Here is a 16,576-nt window from a genome sequence, read left to right on the forward strand (position 1 = left end):
CCTAGCTACATTAAAGATAGTACACATGTTCTTGAATTAGTAAGAGATATTGAGTGGTCCCAAAGACAGAACTAGCTAACCATTGATGTAGTATCACTTTATTCGAACATTCCACATGATAAGGGTCTGGAAGCCCTTAGATTATTTTTGGAGCTGGATGGAGGCATGGATATTACTTCTATACAATTTGTTTTAAGAGTTACCAAGTTTCTCTTGGAGCATAATTATTTTAGTTTTGATGATACTTTCTATCTGCAACAACAGGGCACCGCCATGGGGGCTACATTTACCCCGCATATGCAAACATTTTTATGGGTTGGTTTGAACATTGTTATATTTAGGCAGATTGTTATCCTTTCCTTGCCTCCATACAGTTCTATAAGAGATTTATTGATTACCTCATTTTTGTATGGGGGTTGAATGAGGCCCAGGCCAAAAGGTTTGTGGACTTTTTTAGTAATAGTGATGCTGGAATAAGATTTACCTATGAATGGGAATCTACGAGTATTAACTTTTTAGATATCTCCCTAGTGGGTGATCTAGCTGAGCAATGTGTGCACACCAAATTGTATTGTAAGCCCATTTCTAGCAATACCATCTTGCATGCCAGGAGTGCTCACCCTAGGCATGTATTCAAAGGGATTACCAAAGGCCAATGTACTAGAGATAGAAGAATATATTTTAGAGATCAGGATTATTTTGATGAATGTAAAAACATGAAAAAGTGTTTAAACAATATAGGCTACTCATCGGGTCTTGTGAGAAACATATTAGATCCTCCAGTAGAGAGTAGGTTCTTCTTACTAGGAAGAAAGACACAGATGAAAATCTACCATTGTTCATTACACAGTATTCCCCTGTTGTATAGCGATACTGCTTTAAGGGTTTTTGGTTTGTGTACTCAAAAAATGCTACCCTAGGAAATATTTTATCCCCCAGTCAATTGCCTTCAAACAGGGTTGAGAGAACTTGGCTGCAGACTAATGGAACATTTAGATGTGGCAGTTACAGGGGTAAGGCCTGTGATCATATAACTATAAGTAACGATTTTCAATCATATGTTAATGGTCAAAGTTTTTCCACAAAAGGTTGTGTTAACGGCTCCTCTAAATATGTTATATATCTAGTTGAATGCATAGAACATTTGCTTCAATACGTTGGTATGACTACCAGAAATGTTAGGACTAGGATACATGAGCATCTTGGATATATCAAGCATGACAAATATTGCTCGGCTTTATCACCCATTTTATCGATGTCCATCACAAGCATGTAAGAAATTTCAGATGGAGAGCTATAGAAATAATTAAAACTCCCATACGTGGGTGTGATAGAGATAGGCTTTTATCTGAGCAGGAGGTATACTGGATAATTAAGTTGGCCACACAGATACCTATGGGTTTTAACTCTGGGTTTGATGTAATCAACCATTGGAGATGATTTCCAGTGTGCCCCCTGTCTGGTTTGTTTCTATTTCACATGACCATTGACCAACTACCTTTGTAATAATAGTAAGAAATATAGTTTTCTAACGATAATTCCAGGTTGTATTACCAATATAAATGATAAGTATGAAGTATGTAGGACCTGTCTGCCTACCCTTGTCCTGCTGTCTGTATTTGTGTGTTTACCTGTTTTTATCCTATTTGGATGAGTGATAAACTTTGAAAATATTTTTTTTTACCTTTGGATCAGGGACTCCTCTTCTTTTTTGCAATTAGTTAGCTTCTAAGGGTAAAAGTATTTAAGTGTAAAGATTACCCTCCCACCTGAAATCTCCTACCTTCCTGATCCCTCCCAAACAACTCTCCCCCCAACTGCATTCTTCATCCACCATCTTAGGTACTGGCAGACAGCCTGCCAGTATGAAGCTTTAGGGCTTTTTAAAAAAAAACATTTTACATTTATTCATATATTTTTTTTTTCTACAGTGTAGGATCTGCCATTATTCTCTCATAACCTGATTCCTCCTAAAGAGCTCTCCAACCCTCTCATCTGCCTTCACCATCCCAGACACTGAGAGCTGTCTGCCAGTACCTAGTTTAGAGCTTTCTTTATATATATTTTTTTCTGTAATTTAGGGGTCTTCCCACAATCGTTAAATTAACCCTTCACGTTCTCTTATAACCATCCTTTCCATAATGTAGCATCCCCTCTCTCCCTTCAAACTTTTTTTGCTGCAGTGGAGGGCCATGAATGACAAATCACTATTTTTTCAATGAGGTGACGCTTTCACCTCTTAGCCAATATCCATGCTGGCCAATTAGCATTATGCTGTTGGCTAAGAGGACACTATTGACAAAAAAGAGTTTTGATTTAGGTGGCCGGAGGCTCAGCTTGACATAAACTCACTGCAAATAAAGGAACTTTCAGCATGAGGTTTTTTATATTTCATGACTGAAAGTCCATTTTATTTGTAGCACTAATACATTTTTGCATTTCAAAAACACTAGGATTTACTATCACTTTAAGTTTGGGTACTTAGGGTATATAAACTGTGGTCAATATTTGAGCAGCTCTCATTCTTTTGGCTGTTCCAATCAGCCAATAGGATGAGAGCTCTATCCTATTGGCTGACTGGAACAGCAAATAGGATTTTAGCAGGTCTAATCCTATTGGCTGATTGGAACCTTTCAGTCAATAGGAATGCAATGGATGCCATCTTGGATGGCGTCACTTGCATTCAAGTTCCAGTTTATGGCAGCAACCATATTGAAGAGGAGCTCCACGCCAGATGTCTACAGGATGGACGCGCTCCGCGCTGGATGGCTGAAGATAGAAGATGCCGTCTGGATGAAGACTTCACTGGCTGGATGAAGATGGAAGAGGCCGCCCGTAGGAAGACTTCTTGCTGGCTGGATGGATCCTTCAAGCGGGACTTCAATAACTGTAAGTGGATCATCGGGAGTTAGTGTTTTCTTTAGGGTTTTGTGGGTGGGTTTTATTTTTAGAGTAGGGTTTGGGCAGGTTAAAGAGTTAAATGCCCTTTTAAGGGCAATGCCCATACAAATGCCCTTTTCAGGGCAATGGGGAGCTTAGGTTATTTTAGATAGGGTTTTTATTTGGGGGGTTGGTTGGTTGGGTGGTCGGTTTTACTGTTGGGGGTGTTTGTATTTTTTTTTAATAAGTAAAAGAGCTGATTTTTTTTTTCAATTCCCCACAAAAGGCCCTTTTAAGGGCCATTGGTAGTTTATTGTAGGCTAGGTTTTTTTTTTTTTGGGGGGGGCTTTTTATTTTTTAGGGCTATTGGATTAGGAGTAATTAATTTTTATTTTTGATAATGTGTTTTTTTTTTTTCTCGTAAATTAGTGTTTTTTATTTTTTGAAACTTAGCATTTATTTTTTTGGTGATTTAGTAATTTTTAATAAGGTTACATGGTATATTTAAATAATTTGAGTAGGGTTAGGGTTTTTTAATATGTAATTTATCTAGTTGAATTGCTAGTTTAATTTAATTGTAAGATAATAGGGTAGGTTAATTAATAGTTTAAAAATATATCGGCTAGATTAAGAGTCTTGCATTAGGCTTAAAAAGCAGCGTTGGCCGGTCCCAACGCTGCTTTTTAACGCCCACTGGTATTACGAGTCTTGAAGGTACAGGTGTACCGCTCACTTTTTTGGCCAGACTTGGAAATACCGCTAATCCACTTACGTCAATTGCGTATCCTATATTTTCAATGGGACTTGCATAGCGCCGGTATTACGAGTCTGCCAAAAAGTGAGCGGTACACCCTCTCCTGTCAAGACTGGTACAGCATTTTAAAGTCAGTAGTTAAGAGTTTTACACGACAACGCTGTAGCATAAAACTCTTAACTAAAGTGCTAAAAAGTACACTAACACCCATAAACTACATATTAACCCCTAACCCAGGCCCCCCCACATCGCAAACACTAAAATAATTTTTTTAACCCCTAATCTGCTAATCTGTAAATTACAATTACACCTAACAATACACTATAATTAAATAAATTAACTAATTTAACAACAATTAAATACAATTAAATAAAATTATCTAAAGTACAAAAAGCAAACAAACACTAAATTACAGAAAAAAATAAACAAATTACAATATTTTTAAACTAATTACACCTAATCTAATCCCCCTAACAAAATAAAAAAGCCCCCTCAAAATAAAAAACCCTACCCTACACTAAATTACAAATAGCCCTTAAAAGGGCCTTTTGTGGGGCATTGCCCCAAAGTAATCAGCTCTTTTACCTGTAAAAAAAATTACAAATCCCCCCCAACATTAAAACCCACCACCCACACAACCAACCCTACTCTAAAACCCACCCAATACCCCCTTAAAAAAACCTAACACTAACCCCTTGAAGACCACCTTACCGGGAGAAGTCTTCACCCAACCGGGCCGAAGTCCTCAACGAAGCCGGGAGAAGTCTTCATCCAAGCCGGGCAAAGTGGTCCTCCAGACGGACAGAAGTCTTCATCCAGACAGTATCTTCTATCTTCATCCATCCGGCGTGGAGCGGGTCCATCTTCAAGGCATCCGACGCGGATCATCCTCTTCAATCGACAGCTAACACAGAATGAAGGTACCTTTAGGTGACGTCATCCAAGATGGCATCCCTTCAATTCTGATTGGCTGATAGAATTCTATCAGCCAATCGGAATTAAGGTAGAAAAAATCCTATTGGCTGATGCAACCAGCCAATAGGATTGAAGTTCAATCCTATTGGCTGATCCTCTGGATCATGTGTTCTGCGCTACTTTCTCTCGAGCTTACGTCCTGTTCTTTTCATTTCTCTGATGGAGCTATCAAACCACGGTGCATTGTTGTGGGTTTTGACAGTGCATATGCGAGTTGGTGCAATGCTTTCTAGGGTGTCTCTCATGGTTTTGTTGTAGAGTCTGACTAAAGAGCTGAGGTCTTTGCAGGTGCCCATTATTATTAATACATTTATTTAGGTGGCGGCAGGGTCCAGGAGCGGCAAGATAGGGGTTAATAAATTTTTTTAGGTGGCAGTGGGGTCCGGGAGCAGCGAGATATTGGTTAATAACTTTATTTAGGTGGCGGCGGGGTCCGGGAGTGGCGAGATAGGGGTTAATAAGTTTATTTAGGTGGCGGCGGGTTCTGGGAGCGGCGGGATAGGAGTTAAACATTTTAGTGGCGGCGTTTGTGACAGGGTATAAATAAAGTTGTTAAAAAGCAGAATAGACGCGAGATCGATGACTGCTAGTTAAGAACAGTCTGATGCTCATCGCCCACGTACTTGGTGCACTTCTTTTTGCCGGCTTTTTTTATAAATATGGAGAACGTATTCAGGTCCGCGGCCGCGATGTTAGGCGAGCGTATTAGTGCCGTCGATTTCAACAAAGTTGACGGCTTGATAGATATCCCCCACTGTGTCATGTAATCATTAATTATTATACAATAATGACCAGTCACCTCTCAAAAATCTATCATGATTCAGATAGAGATTACAGTTTAAAACAACTTTCCAACTTAATTCTATTATATAATTTGCTTTATTCTTTTTGTATCCTTTGTTGAAGCAGCAGACTTTTATAAATCAGCCCATTATCTGAATCATGAAAGAACAAAAATTGAGTTTCATGTCCCTTTAAGCTGGACTGAAACTACCAGTCTACTTGTCTCAGACTAATAGGACATTGTAATGTATAACTAAAAAATAGGCTTTATCCTCTACTTATCATATATTTGATATATTTGATAAGTAACTTTTTCCTTGACTTGTAAATATTGATAATTCCCACCATTAATGCAGTTTGTGATTGGCTGTATGCTGCAAAATGCTGCAAACTGGTGTTTAATATATATTTAACAATGAAAAACTATCATGCAATGATGCAAACAGCCAAAAAATTTCACTTAAGCCAGGCAAAAACACGACTAGATTATGAATCTTGCGTTAGCCTTAAAAAGCAGCGTTGAGAGGTCCCAATGCTGCTTTTTAACGCCCGCTGGTATTACGAGTCTGGCAGGTACAGGTGTACCGCTCACTTTTCTTCCACCACTCAAGCTTACCGCAATTCCCCTTACGTAAATTGCGTATCCTATCTTTTTAATGGGACTTGCCTAACGCCGGTATTACGAGTCTTGGAAAAAGGGAACGGTACACCCTCTCCTGTCAAGACTCCTACCGCATTTAAAAGTCAGTAGTTAAGAATTTTATGGGCTAACGCCGTAACATAAAACTCTTAACTAAAGTGCTACAAAGTACACTAACACCCATAAACTGAATCCAAAGCAACCAAGTCCTCGCATACTGAAGGGTAGGTCTGGGTAAAGAAACAATACTGCCACTCCTTGCTTGAAATAAAAAGCTTCTTTATTAGAAAACACTAAAAGGCAAAACAAGCTGTCAGAAGATATAGGTCAAGCACGTTTCGTAGGTATTCACTTTCTCAATGACCCTTCACCCATAAACTACCTATTAACCCCTAAATCGAGCCCCCCCCCCACATCGGAAACACTTTAATAAAGTTTTTAACCCCTAATTTGCCGACTGGACATCTCCGCCACTGTAATAAATATATTGACCCCTAAACCTCCGCACTCCCACCTCGCAAACACTAAATTTTGTTAACCCCTAATCTGCCGTCCCTAACATCGCCAACACCTATCTACATTTATTAACCCCTAATCTGCCGCCCCCAATGTCGTCACTACTTTATTAAATTTATTAACCCCTAAACCTAAGTCTAACCCTAACACCCCCTAACTTAAATATAATTTAAATAAAACGAAATAAAATTACTACAATTAAATAAATTAATCCTATTTAAAACTAAATACTTACCTATAAAATAAACCCTAAGCTAGCTACAATATAACTAATAGTTACATTGTAGCTAGCTTAGGGTTTATATTTATTTTAGAGGCAACTTTGTATTTATTTTAACTAGGTAGAATAGTTATTAAATAGTTATTAACCATTTAATAACTACCTAGATAAAATAAGTACAAATTTACCTGTAAAAAAATAGGATTTTTCCTACCTTAATTCCGATTGGCTGATAGAATCCTATCAGCCAATCGGAATTCAAGGGACGCCATCTTGGATGACGTCATTTAAAGGAACCTTCATTCATCGGGAGTCATCGGAAGAAGAGAATGCTCCGTGTCGGCTGGCTTCAAGATGGACCCACTCAGCTCCGGATGAATGAAGATAGAAGATGCCGCCTGGATGAAGCCTTCTGGATGTCCTCTTCTGCCCGGATTGAATGAAGACTTCTGCCCCTCTGGAGGATCATTTGTGCCCGGCTGGGTGAAGACGGCTCAAGGTAGGGTGATCTTCAAGGGGGTAGTGTTAGGTTTTTTTAATGGGGGATTGGGTGGGTTTTAGAGTAGGGTTGGGAGTGTGGGTGGTGGGTTTTAATGTGGGGGGGTATTGTATTTTTTTTTTACAGGTAAAAGAGCTGATTACTTTGGGGCAATGCCCCGCAAAAAGCCCTTTTAAGGACTATTTGTAATTTAGTATAGGGTAGGGAATTTTATTATTTTGGGGGGCTTTTTTATTTTGTTAGGGGGATTAGAGTAGGTGTAATTATTTTAAAAAAATTGTAATTATTTTTTATTTTCTGTAATTTAGTGTTTGTTTGTTTTTGTACTTTAGTTTATTTAATTTAATTGTATTTAATTGTAGGTAATTTAGTAAATTAATTTAATGATAGTGTAGTGTTAGGTGTAATTGTAACTTAGTTTAGGATTTATTTTACAGGTAAATGTGTACTTATTTTATCTAGGTAGTTATTAAATAGTTAATAACTATTTAATAACTATTCTACCTAGTTAAAATAAATACAACGTTGCCTGTAAAATAAATATAAACCGTAAGCTAGCTACAATGTAACTATAAGTATATTGTAGCTATTTTATGGTTTATTTTACAGGTAAGTATTTAGTTTTAAATAGGAATAATTTATTTAATTGTAGTAATTTAATTTTGTTGTATTTAAATTATATTTAAGTTAGGGGGGTGTTAGACTTATGTTTAGACTTAGGTTTGGGGGTTAATAAATTCAATATAGTAGCGGTGACATTGGGGGGGCAGATTAGGGGTTAATAAATCTAATGTAGGTGTTGGCGATGTTAGGGGCAGCAGATTAGGGGTTCATAGGGATAATGTAGGTGGTGGCGGTGTCTGGAGCGCCAGATTAGGGGTTAAAAATATAATGCAGGTGTTGGCGATGTCGGGGACGGCAGATTAGGGGTTAATAAGTGTAAGATTAGGGGTGTTTAGACTTGGGGTTAATGTTAGGGTGTAGACATAAATTTTATTTCCCCATAGGAATCAATTTGGGCTGCGTTAGGAGCTGAGCACTGCTTTTTTGCAGGTGTTAGGTTTTTTTTTCAGCTGAATCTGCCCCATTGTTTCCTATGGGGAAATCGTGCAGGAGCACAATTAGCCAGCTCACCGCTACCGTAAGCAGCGCTGGTATTGAGGTGAGATGTGGAGCTAAATTTAGCTCTACGCTCACCTTTTTGCAGCTAACGCCGGGTTTAAAAAAAAACATAATACCAGCGTTGTCTTAAGGGAGCGTTGAAAAAAAAATGGTTGTTAGCAACGCACCCCTGTTACCGCAAAACTCAGAATTTCGGTGATTGTTTTCTTTTATGAGGCTGTGATGAAGGCTGATAAAGTAAAAAAGTTAAAAGCTGTGTGAAACTCTTCTTGAAATGTGTTTTCTGATGAACTGGAATATGTTTGTATTGTCAATTCAAAGTATTGGTGTAAAGTCAACAAAAACAAACTATAATTCAGTATAGGGGTTTCTAATGGATTTGCATGGACTTAAAGGGACATGAAACCCATATTTTTTCTTTCATGATTCAGATAGAGAATACAATTTCAAACAACTTTCCAATGTACTTCTATTATTTAATTTGCTCCCTTTTCTTGTTATTCTTTGCTGAAAGGTTTATCTAGGCAAGTTCAGGAGCAGCAGAGAACCTTGGTTCTAGCTGTTGATTGGTGGTTGCATATATATATATACCGATTGTAATTGGCTCACCCATGTGTTCAGTTAGAAACCATTAGTGCATTGCTCCTTCAACAAATTATACCAAGAGAATAAAACAGATTAGATAATAGAAGTAAATTAGAAAGTTGTTTAAAATTGCATTCTCTATCTGAATCATGAAAGAACATTTTTGGGTTTCATGTCCCATTAAATTTGCAAACCCAATGACAATATATAAAAAGATATTGTACATGGAACTTTTAATAGTCTATAATCAGAATGAAAGACAAGATAAGATGTACCCATAAACATCACTTGATCAATCAGGAATCTGCCCTTTTGAATACCCCCCTTCCCCATGTGGTTGCCTGCATAGGAAATTAAGCTCTGTTTGTATTGTATTGTCTTCTGTATTTTAAATGGAAATTGGATTCCAAAACAGTGTTTCTCAATTGCAATACTCAGGGCACACTAACAAGACATATTTAAGGATTTCTGAACTAGAGCACAAGTGAAATAATCTGCTGATCACCAGTAGCCATTATTCTTAATCTGTCTAACCCACTGTAATTTTAAAAAATGTCCAGCTTGATAATGGAGCCCAAAGTGTCAGTGAAATAAATTTGCAGTCTATTATTTGTTATTTGAAAGTTCATTTTTTTTAAATAAAGTTTAATTATATTACACTACAACAATTGTAGTTGACAACAACTTTCCATATTCGAAAACAACCAGGGAGTCGATCCGATAAAAATCGTCGCCCGCAAAAGCCGGCGACGCCAATATTTACGCTGGTTTGGTATCACATATACGGCGTAACCTAGAAGTTACGCGCGTATATTTCTGCCGTCGCCCGTAGTTTTTTGGGTCATAGGCAGGTATACCAAACCAGCTCAGTTTGATATCCAATATGCAGCGTAAGGACTTACGTGGCGAAAATGGAGAAATCTTACTCCATTTTCACCTCGCCACAAAAAGCAGCCGTAAGAAGCCTTATGCTGACTATTGGAGCCCCGTAACTCCCTAAACTAACTAGAAAAGAAACCTAACACCTAACGCATGCGCAATGTCTAGCTACCTGTCAACCGCTATCCCCCCCCGAAATCCCTAATAAAGTTATTAACCCCTAAACCGCCGCTCCCGGCCCCCGCCGCCATCTACATAAACTAACCCCCTACTGTGAGCCCCTAAAACCGCCGCAATCTACCTTATCTATCGCCTAATGTGAACCCCTAAAACCGCCACCATCTACCTTATCTATCCCCTAATCTGACCCCTTACACCGCCGCCACCTATATAAAAATTATTAACCACTAATCTAATCCCCCTATACCGCCGCCAGCTATATTAATATTATTAACCCCTAATGTAAGCCCCTTACACCGCCGCCATCTATATTAAAATTATTAACCCTTAATTTAATCTACCTACCCCGCCGCCAGCTATATTATCTATATTAACCCTAAGTATATTATAGTTAATATAGGTATTACATTATATATATTAACTATATTAACCCTAATTATATTAGGGTTAATATAGTTAATATAGTTACTATAGTATTTATATTAACTATATTAACTCTATCTAACCCTAACACCCCTAACTAAATTTATATTAAATTAATCTAATTCATATTATAAACTAAAATATTCCTATTTAAATCTAAATACTTACCTATAAAATAAACCCTAAGATAGCTACAATATAATTAATAATTACATTGTAGCTATGTTAGGGTTAATATTTATTTTACAGGTAAATTGTTAATTATTTTAACTAGGTCTAATAGCTATTAAATAGTTATTACCTATTTAATATCTACCTAGTTAAAATAATTACCCAATTACCTGTAAAATAAATCCTAACCTAAGTTACAAATACACCTACACTATCAATAAATTAAATAAACTACAAATATCTATCTAAAAATACAATTAAACTAAACTAAATTACAAAAAAACCCCCACTAAATTACAAAAAATAAAAAAAAGATTACAAGATGTTTAAGCTAATTACACCTATTCTAAGCCCCCTAATAAAATAATAAAGCCCCCCAAAATAAAAAAAAATTCCCTGCCCTATTCTAAATTAAAAAAAGTTCAAAGCTCTTTACCTTACCAGCCCTTAAAAGGGCCTTTTGTGGGGCATGCCCCAAAGAATTCAGCTCTTTTGCATTTAAAAACATATACAATACCCCCCCCATTACAACCCACCACCCACATACCCCTATTCTAAACCCACCCAAACCCCCCTTAAAAAAGCCTAACACTACCCCCCTGAAGATCTCCCTACCTTGTCTTCACCACACCGGGCCGAACTCCTCATCCGATTCGGGCGATGTCTTGCTCCAAGCGGCAAAGAAGAATTCTTCCTCCGGCGACGTCTTCCTCCAAGCGGCAGCAAAGTCTTCTTCCTTCCGGCAGCATCTTCCATGAAGCGGCATCTTCAATCTTCTTTCTTCGCTCCGCCACCATGGAGCATCCATCCCGGCCGACGACTGAACGACGAATGAGGTACCTTTAAATGACGTCATCCAAGATGGCGTCCGCCGAATTCCGATTGGCTGATAGGATTCTATCAGCCAATCGGAATTAAGTTAGAAAAATCTGATTGGCTGATTGAATCAGCCAATCAGATTCAAGTTCAAGAAGATTGAAGATGCCGCTTCATGGAAGATGCTGCCGGAAGGAAGAAGACTTTGCTGCCGCTTGGAGGAAGATGTCGCCGGAGGAAGAATTCTTCTTTGCCGCTTGGAGCAAGACATCGCCCGAATCGGATGAGGAGTTCGGCCCGGTGTGGTGAAGACAAGGTAGGGAGATCTTCAGGGGGGTAGTGTTAGGCTTTTTTAAGGGGGGTTTGGGTGGGTTTAGAATAGGGGTATGTGGGTGGTGGGTTGTAATGGGGGGGGGTATTGTATATGTTTTTAAATGCAAAAGAGCTGAATTCTTTGGGGCATGCCCCACAAAAGGCCCTTTTAAGGGCTGGTAAGGTAAAGAGCTTTGAACTTTTTTTAATTTAGAATAGGGCAGGGAATTTTTTTTATTTTGGGGGGCTTTATTATTTTATTAGGGGGCTTAGAATAGGTGTAATTAGCTTAAACATCTTGTAATCTTTTTTTTATTTTTTGTAATTTAGTGTTTTTTTTTTTTTGTAATTTAGTTTAGTTTAATTGTATTTTTAGATAGATATTTGTAGTTTATTTAATTTATTGATAGTGTAGGTGTATTTGTAACTTAGGTTAGGATTTATTTTACAGGTAATTGGGTAATTATTTTAACTAGGTAGCTATTAAATAGGTAATAACTATTTAATAGCTATTATACCTAGTTAAAATAATTAACAATTTACCTGTAAAATATAAACCCTAACATAGCTATAATGTAATTATTAATTACATTGTAGCTATCTTAGGGTTTATTTTATAGGTAAGTATTTAGATTTAAATAGGAATATTTTAATTAATAATATTAATATTAGATTTATTTTAATAAGAGTTTAGTTAGGATGTTAGAGTTAGATAGGGTTATTATACTTAATATATATATAATATAATAACGATATTAACTAAATGAACCCTAATATAATTAGGGTTAATATAGTTAATATATATAATATAATAACTATATTAACTATATTAACCCTAATATAATTAGGTTTAATATAGTTAATATAGCTGGCGGCGGTGTAGGGGGATTAGATTAGGGGTTAATACATTTATTATAGGTGGCCGCGGTGTAGGGGGATGTAGATTGTAGGCAAAAGAGCAGTTTACTTTGTGACAAAGCCCCGCCAAAAGCCCTTTTAAGGGCTGGCAAAAGAGCTGTTACTTTGGGGCATGCCCCGCAAAAAGCCCTTTTAAGGGCTGGCAAAAGAGCTGTTACTTTGGGGCAATGCCACGCAAAAAGCCCTTTTCAGGGCTATTTGTAGGGTTAGACTTAGGTTTAGTGGTAGGGATAGTTTAGTATTTTAGGGGTTGAATAATTTAATATAGATGGCGGCGGGGTAGGGGGATTAGATTAGGGGTTAATAATTTTAAAATAGATAGCGGCGGGGTAGGGGCTCACTTTAGGTGGTAGGTAAGGTAGATGGCGGCGGTGTTAGGGGCTCACTTTAGGGGGTTATAGATTTAATATAGCTGGCGCCGGTTTAGGGGTTAATAACTTTATTAGGTAGCGGCGGTTAAGGGGTTAATACATATTTTATTGTTAGGCTAGTGAGGGGGGATAGCGGATAGAGGGTTAGACGTGTCGGGCTATGTTAGGGAGGCGTGTTAGACAGTGCGGGGGATTTAGACTTTAGTCAGGTTTTATAGGCGCCGGCAGTTTCTAACGTGCCGCAAGTCACTGGCGACGCCAGAAATTTGTACTTGCGCAGATTTCTGGACATCGCTGGTTTGTCAGACTTACGGCACGTTAGCATCTGACGGCGCCATATATGGGATAGCTCGAGTTGCGAGCTGAAACTGCGGGCGACGCCGGTTCCCTCGCTTGCGCCGCAAACTGCGATCTATATCGGATCGCGTCCCAATTAGTAAATATGATCACTCACAGAGAGTTTAACGTACACATAAAATGTAATTAATATCACTACAGATACAAAGTTTTACAGTGTTGTTTATATGTATGCAAATGTGGTTTTTACAAGTCTAATAATAACACTAATTTAGATTGTATTGTTTTAGTAGGAAGACATACAGAAACCATAGTAGCAGCATTTTATTGATGTATGTAACCTAGAAATTTCTAAAAATACACATTTGAATACCTTAGATATCACTGTGTGAAACTTAATATTAAACTTTTGGGGATTTTGGCTTCCTTTTCTATAACATGATGATACATACAACCTTAGCTATTTTAATTATTTAGTCTGCCCATAATACATATGTGACTTAAATGGAATATAGGATTTTCTTACACTCCTTTGTCTATTATGTAGTTTTTCACTCAGCGACATTAGAAAACTGTGAAAATGGGTTTTATGCAATATTCAAATTGAAAATCTTTGAAAAGTTTGTACAATTCATATAGGGCTAGATTACAAGTAGAGGGCTATTTTAACATGTGACAGTAAAGGGACAAATTTGCCCATTTACTGGCACACGTTAAATAACTAACCATTATCCCACGAGCTTGCGGTTTCACTATGTGCGTAGCGCAAATAATCAGAGGTCAGAACTCTGGTTAATGAAAAAAATGTGCCCCAATTGCCCCCCAAATAAAGTGGACAGTTTCTTACTCCCTTAACAACCAAGGACATACCATCAGTTAGTGCCAATGGACGTACCTGGTAGATCCTCGGTCTAATTGAGGCCTGGAAGCGATTGTGATCACTTCCAGCAGCTCTCAGGGTATTGCAGTGATGCCTCGATATTGAGGCATCCTGCAGTACCCTTTTTTTAAGCATCTGATGCAGAGAGAGACACTCTGTGGCCCTCTCTGCATCGGCCAGCGATGGTGCCGATCGTTGGTAAGTGGGAGCCGTAGCAGGGAGGCTGGTGGGTGGTCCATCGTTGGAGGGACTTCCGTATCCTGTCCCTGCAGAGCACGCATGTGATCGGGAGCATACACGTACGCTCCATTGAGTCCGGAGAGGGGGAGGTAGAGGGAGGGAGAGGGTTGGAGAGAGGGAAATATAATTTTCCAAAGGGATCTGGGAGGGGGAGTGGGGCAGCTACACTACAGAAAATTGGGTTTTAAAAAAAAATTGGGCAATAGTTTGAGCAAACTGGATACTGGCAGACAGCTGCCAGTACCCAAGATGGTGGAAAATAGGTAGAGGGGTGAGGGTTAGAGAGCTGTATTGGGGGGGGGGATCAGGGAGGTTGGGGGCTAAGGGTGTTCCATCACTTCTGTATAAAATATAAAATAATAAAAAAAAATAAAGCAAATCCTTTTATTTTAGTACTGGCAGACTTTCTGCCAGTACTTAAAGTGTCAGTAAACCTCAAAAATAATGTTATATAATTCTGCACATAGAGCAGAATTTTATAATTATATTAGCACAAACTTTATAAAACATAATATTCCCTTAGAATTTTTTAAAACAACAGCTGTTTTACAGACCCGCTCTCTGTGCTCTTCTGAGTGGGTCTGTTTTTTTCACACAGCGCATCGGGCCAGCTGTATAGTCACAGCCCGGCCCGACCGCGTCATAACACTAAGTGCAGCTCGCTCCTGCTCTGTCTGACAGCAGGAGCAAGCTACACTGTGTATAATGGCTCGGTAGGGCCGGGCTGTGACTATACAGCTGGCCCGATGCGCTGTGTGAAAAAAACAGACCCGCTCAGAAGAGCACAGAGAGCGGGTCTGTAAAACAGCCGTTGTTTTAAAAAATTCTAAGGGAATATTATGTTTTATAAAGTTTGCACTAATATAATGTTATATAATTCTGCACTATGTGCAGAATTATATAACATTATTTTTGAGGTTTACTGTCCCTTTAAGATTGCGGTGACAATTGAGAGATGGGGAGGGAACAGAGCTGTTTGAGGGGGTCAGGGAGGGATCAGGGGGTGGGGTGTGTCAGTTGGGAGGCTGATCTCTACACTAAAGCTAAAATTAACCCTACAAGCTTCCTAATTAACCCCTTAACTGCTGGGCATAATACAAGTTTGGTGCGCAGCAGCATTTAGCGGCCTTCTAATTGCCAAAAAGCAATTCCAAAGCCATATATGTCTGCTATTTCTAAACAAAAGGGAATCCAGAGAAGCATTTACAACCATTTGTGCCATGATTGCACTAACTGTTTGTAAACAATTTCAGTAAGAAACCTAAAATTGTGAAAAAGTTAACAATTTTTTTTATTTGATCGCATTTGGCGGTAATATGGTGGCATGACATATACCAAAATGGGCCTAGATCAATACTTTGGGTTGTCTACTACACTACACTAAAGCTAAAATTAACCCTACAAGCTCCCTACAAGCTACCTAATTAACTCCTTCACTGCTGAGCATAATACACGTGTGTTGTGCAGCAGCGTTTAGCAGCCTTCTGATAACCAAAACGTAATGCCAAAGCACAAACGGGATCCCAGAGAAGCATTTATAACCATTTGTGCCATAATTGCACAAGCTGTTTGTAAAACAATTTCAGTGAGAAACCTAAAGTTTGTGAAAAAGTTTGTAAAAAAGTGAACAATTTTTTTTATTTGATTGCATTTGGTAGTGAAATGGTGGCATTAAATATAGTAAAATGCACCTAGATCAATACTTTGGGTTGTCTACTAAATATATATATATATATATATATATATATATATATATATATATATATATATATATATATATATATATATATATATATATATATATGTCAAGGGAAATTCAGGGATTTCTGACAGATATCAGTGTTCCAATGTAACTATCGCTAATTTTGAAAAAGAAATTCGCCTAGATTTAGAGTTCTGCGTTAGCCGTCAAAACCAGCGTTAAGGGGTCTTAACGCTGGTTTTGGCCGCCCGCTGGTATTTAGAGTCAGTCAGGAAAGGGTCTAACGCTCACTTTGCAGCCGCGACTTTTCAATACCGCAGATCCCCTTACGTCAATTGCGTATCCTATCTTTTCAATGGGATCTTTCTAACGCTGGTATTTAGAGTCTTGGCTGAAGTGAGCGTTAGAACTCT

General features: G+C 38.2%; 1 protein-coding gene across 1 annotated transcript in view; it reads left to right on the top strand.

The window, feature by feature from the left end:
* The window catches only part of LOC128664402 (solute carrier family 23 member 2-like), a 391,187-nt gene that overhangs the window by 126,506 nt on the left and 248,105 nt on the right, over positions 1–16,576 (top strand). The window lies entirely within an intron of this gene.

Source organism: Bombina bombina, chromosome 6 (assembly GCF_027579735.1).
Source record: "Bombina bombina isolate aBomBom1 chromosome 6, aBomBom1.pri, whole genome shotgun sequence".
NCBI lineage: Eukaryota > Metazoa > Chordata > Amphibia > Anura > Bombinatoridae > Bombina > Bombina bombina.